Source organism: Elephantulus edwardii, unplaced genomic scaffold, assembly GCF_000299155.1.
Source record: "Elephantulus edwardii isolate Elephantulus edwardi_28Jun2011 unplaced genomic scaffold, EleEdw1.0 scaffold00070, whole genome shotgun sequence".
NCBI lineage: Eukaryota > Metazoa > Chordata > Mammalia > Macroscelidea > Macroscelididae > Elephantulus > Elephantulus edwardii.
In genome coordinates, this window is record NW_006399820.1 from 213,403 (window position 1) to 219,381 (window position 5,979).

The following is a 5,979-nucleotide window of genomic DNA, read 5'->3' on the forward strand; positions in this document are numbered from 1 at the left end:
AGCCAGTTCTGATTAATCTTCTTTGTCAGTGTGTCCTTTGCCATTCCCTATCACTCCTCCCTGAGAGAGACTTCACCCTGAGTCATAAGGAAATGCTGTCGTTAAGTGGATGACGGAAGTTTGAATTCACCTGGCAGTGCGTAGTGGAAGAAAGACCTGGAGATCTGCTTCAGTAAAGATTACAGTCCAGGAAAATCCTACTAAATAGTTTAACTACTTAGTTTAATTGTGAGTTTAATGAATGCTCTTAGTTACCAGGTTACAAGGTAAGAAATGAATCAGAGTTTCCATTTTTAAACAACTTAAAAACGTTAGTACTTAGTATGCAATATTACAGGGTAAAGAATCACATAATGTTTTTAGTTAAGATAATTTTTTGAGCAAATGACCTGACTTAATAATTTTGCTTTTTAAATAGTTCAGTATATTATTATCATACTATAAAACTAATGACAGCCCAGTATTCTTATATATATGTCTAAGTTACTCACTCATTAACACTGAATCAGAACAGACTTAATAGTTCACCCTCCAGCGAGTTTCTGGAAAGCTGTAAATTGCACCAGAGATTGCCCATTTTTCTCCTGGGATGAGCTGATGAATTCGAACTGCAGAGAAACTCTGTGTTAACAGAAGTTCCTATGCTATATGCAAGCTACTTGTAAGTTGAGCTCCCTACATATAAGTCCAGAATTATTATTATTTTTTTAAGGCTTAATTAATTTGACTGAACTAAATTTCTTTCACTGGTTAGGTTTACTGCTTTGGAAACTATCATCACTTTAATTATAAATCTGCCTCATGTATTCAGCTAAATTAAAACATTATGGCATTTAACCAATAGATTTTCTACAATGCTATAAATCATAGAAATTCAATGTGCCTACTAAATTCCCAATGCATAGATAAGGACTTTGGTAACTATAAATTGAGTAAATGAATGCCTTGTTTTTTGAAATCTGGACTGTTTCTAAATAGAAAATACACTTCATTGAAAACTGTTTAGGCTTTGCAAGTCTACTGTTTTTGTTGTTATTTGTTAAATGCTGCTGCAGTGACCATGATTTATGATGACCTTATTTTGTTGCCTGGTGGCCTTTCATCATCCTCATGATTGCCAGCATGCTATAGCATGTTGAGTCTACTCTTGCTACTGTGCCAATCTATCTCATTTAAAAACTCATCCATGCTCTCCTGGGTCCTCTGCTTCATCAAACATGGCATCATGACTGATCTTTCCTACAATGTATGACAATGTACACAAAGCAAGTGATCCAGACAATGTTCTGCTGTGATCTATAGCCACGGACTGATTTTCAGAAGCCTAGACTTTCTTCCTAATCTGTCTTATAGATTCCTTTGCAATTTGTCCACCACAGATGACGCTAATGGTATTTTAAATACCCCTGGCATAGCTTCCATTATCACAGCAACACAGTCACCACAGTACCAACAAACTAACAGATGAGTGGTAGGTATTATCTTTACACTGTATGAAAAAATATAGTAGCCTCAATTAACAAATAGAGTCTTTGGAGAAAAAAAATGCGTCTGGAAACTCCATGAGCTTTAGTAAATGTTGGTAGTTATAGAAAGGCTTCAGGCTTTTTGTTCATAGGGTTGCTATGAGTCGTGCTTGACCTCGACAGCGATCAACCACAATACAGACACATGTTTCTGTCACTTCATATTTGTAAAAGGGATATGTAATGCATACTTGTGGGCCTAAAGATCCAGGAAGGGTTTGAATTATTGTCTTTGTGTTTGCTTTGTGCCTGTAGGGGCACATAATTGTCTTCATTAGTTAAAGGCTTTTATTAATACAAACAGCTCTGCCTCCTAGGTACCACAGCTACAGAGAAACACAAACATACATGTATTGTAATGGCTATGTTTATTCTGGGTTGTTTTTAAAAAATTTTATTAAGGAAGTTGTTGTTTTGTACCATCGAGTCAGAACGACCCACAGCGGATCTTCTGGTAGGTTTTCAGAGGCAGTTAATTGCACAGGAGGAGATTGTCCATCCTTCTCCCATGTGCCTTTGGGATTGCAGTGAACTTTCTTACCATTAGGCCACTAGAACTTTAAGAAAGTTTATTGGTCATTAACACAGTACACTCAATTTAGTATGTAATGTTAATGCTGATAAGGTAAATCTATTTAGCACCAACATTAAACACTTTTCTATTCTACAGTCATTATTTGTAGATATCCAAATAAATACCAATAAAGATTTATTCAAATTGATTAAAAAGAGAAATAACACAATAAAGAGAAAAATCCAAGTGCTCAAAAATGGAACTTTTACTTTATCATTGTACTTTTGTCAGACTTTAAATAATTTTTAACAAAAGTGCTTCATTTCAGAAAGATCTTGCTTACCCTCACTTTATTTTTTTATTTTAAAGATCAGTCTAAAATAAAACTACAACTACTTCCTGGTTTTTACATGCTCATGATTTATATTCACATAAATAATAACTAATTTCCTCTGACAACTTTATTTTTTACATATGTGAAATGCAAACTCTAAATTAAAAATAATATAACTTCTTTTATATAAAAAACTACTTTTAGGGCTTCTTAGGTACTTACTGAGTAAAAACTATTTATTTTTACACTTTCAAGAAAGTTGAGATGCTAAAATAATTTAATAATTTTCCTATCATTTATCAAATAATTTTTCAGTCTACCTGTTACATAGCTCTTCATGTCATTCCAACTTAAATCTAGCTTTCTATCCTGTCCTCTCCACAGTAAAGTTCATATGACTTTCTTACACCTGTGTTCATGCTAAACCTGTCTTATTCTCATTTGTCTGATTATTTTTCCCAAATAAAAATTTGGTACAATTTTATTTGGAAATGGATCAATCTGAAGAATAATCAAGGTATACTCTTTTCCGTTATATTCTAACATTACATTAGATATAACATTACCTTAGGTATAAGCACATCACCTTGATAAAGGCTTAAGAGTTGGCACAGATAGACAGTCAATATTTTTGAGAATTGTACAATACTTTATTAAAAAAATGTATTTAAAAAGGTAGCTTTTCATCTGTTCAGATAGATTGACCAATACTAGGGGAAAAAGAATTACTCATGGAAGATAAAGAATGACTAAAAACATTTCAGTTGTTAAAATTGAAGCCTATATAAAGAAAACCCCCTGAGTGTTATACAAATAATCCTGAAAGATTTGAAACCCTTTAATACTATAATAATTGCCTACTGATTTCTAGATTTGGGACAATCAAATCAATATATCCTCACTAAAAAGTCATCAACTATCTCAAATATCTCATTCTGCCAGGTACGCCTCGCCTATCTCCAGACTTTATAATCATATAACAAAATAACTTTAATGAACCACAAAGGCAAATAAGTTCAAGGTTTTTTTAAAAAAAGGTTGATTGCTAAGAGACTTGGCAATTGACTGACTCTTATCTATAATCATTATAAATAAAAAAAATTGTTAATATAAGGTAATAATTTCCACACTTTCCCATCTCAACCAAAGCACCAGAGCATTTCTTAGAATGCTTCAAAGTATGTATGGATTTTGTTTTTCTATCTAAGAACACCTTTGGTGTTTTTAAATAATAGAAAATGAGATTTTAGATAAGTTGTTCATAAAAATCTATAGACAAGTATTCTTCTTAGTAACAGATTCATTATTGTCTACATTATCTCCAAAATGCTGATAAGGTAAACAAAATACTTAAAAATGAAAATTTTCCCTAAGAGCTTTGTCTTTTTGTGCTTAAATTTTACATCTAATTTGATAACATAACGTTCACCTAAAAACTACCATATCCTACCATCTTTTGAACTTATCCTAAAAGATTAATTTGTTGTGGGTTTTCTTTGGAACATTCTGATACTGTTATATACTCCTCTCTTCCCTATAGCCTCATGGTAGGAGTTGCACTGCCAGCTTAAGCCCAGTCCAGTCTACAGTCTTCTCTTGTGAAATTGACAACTTCTGAAAACCCACTGGAGGTTCAGCTTTGAATCTGTTCGTACATCATGGTACACAGTAACAACAATGTATGTTAAAAGAATAAAAGACACTACAAGTATCAACTATACAAGTGTAACAGAAATGCCTCTTTTTAGTACTTTTAATTGCAAATAGTGTTCTAAGGCCTCAGGACTGATAGTTACATACTTCCAAAAGTAAACATGCTTAAAATTTTGTACTTAATATTTACTGTAATTAAAAATACAATTTTGAGTCTTTTCGAAAAGATCTCCAGATTTCTGTAAGTGGCAAGTTTCCCCTCTAAACTCAACAGATAAAGACAGATCTGGCTTGTGTCCCCCCCAGCTATACTGCTTTGCTCTTTTCTCTGTCAGTGTTTCTAATGCTTAAATTTTTGATCTGGCCTTCCTGAGTATTGTAGAGGAGATTGCAAATTAAAGACTCACATATTTTTAATCTATATACCGTGATGAAAAATTCCTAAACAAGAATGTGCACTGCATAATTTATTTCTGACTATGGCTTGAATTTTAAACAAAGGACATAAACATACCAGAGATTGTGAAGATGATGCAGTGTCTGCTGCATGGCAGGGGATGTCCAGGATTGAGCAGTGTTTCATTATGTTATACTTGTGGTCACTATGAGTCAGAGCTATCTCTATGGTACCTACCAACTACAATAACATAGTCTGAATTAAATTAGGGGTGAAACAATCATTTTTTTTAAAAATGACAATTATTTAGCTATAGTTAGCCAAACTAATCTGAGTATTATTTTTTTAAAAAATAAGACAAGCCAATTAAAAGCTAAGAGACAATATACATTTCAGATGTCTCAATATTTGTGATTGTCCACTTCACTTGTTTTGCCCTTTTCTTTTGTCTAAAATGTTACTTTGCAGTAGAATTGATTCCACCTCCCGGTAAAGTGGGTCCACCTCTGACAACCCAAGTGTGTGGTTAACATTTTATTTCATTAATATTTTAAGGTTATAGCCTTTTAGAAGCAGACCAGTCACATAATAACTGTGAAGGCACACAAAAACTGAGCGAGGGACTAGTTAGAGGTAGGGCCTTGTGCCACTCCACTCCACATCAGATAGAGTGAGTGCAGGTGTCTGCCCAAGGAAGGTGGTCTCCTACTGCTGTGCTTATCAGTACCACCAAGGACAAGTCCAACCTTTAGAACAGGTGAGCAGCAGACAGGCAAGATTTCTTCAAGGCTGAACTGCATGCAGTCCAAGAAGAATTTGAAGGACCTTAGGAAAGGGAAGCTTTCCCATTGCACAGGCCCAGGCATAGTAAATTGCCTTCCCCCATAAAGGAAACACTTTAAATCTTCAACTAATAAATAACATCATAAAGATAAAGAACTGTCAACAATTTATGCAGACACAATAGAAATGGCCTACACATAAAGAAAACCTTCCTATGTCAAGAATGTAGCAGGCAGCTCCAAACATTGTGAAAAAACAAAATAAATAAAGCCTTTCCCTAAAAAAGGAGAACATATTTTAGACTTAATGAATACCTCAGAGGCAGAGACACACAAGAAATATAATGATGCAGAGTCATATGAACAGTTGTGGATAAAGGTACAAATGATGACAGAAAGAGTGGAAGCCATAGATAAAGCAAATACCTCAGAGTCAGGGAACCAGAAGACATTTACTGAAGTAGAAGCAGATCAGTAGGTCTGTCTTTCAATATACTTTTTGTTGAGCTTGAACTGCCAACCTTTTAATTAAAATGGAATACTTTTTTTTTTTTTGGTTGATGCTAAATAGTGTCTTCTGACTTATGGAAATTCTAACAGGTTTCCAAATTTTTATGGGAACAGACTACACATCTTTTTACCCTGGGAGTAGTTGATGGATTCAAACCATGTTCATAGAACAGCATGCAGCTAAAACACTATGCCACCAGGGCTTCTTTTGTGCAACCCAGAGACTCCTAATATGCAAGAGACTAAATGTTGTTACAGTTATT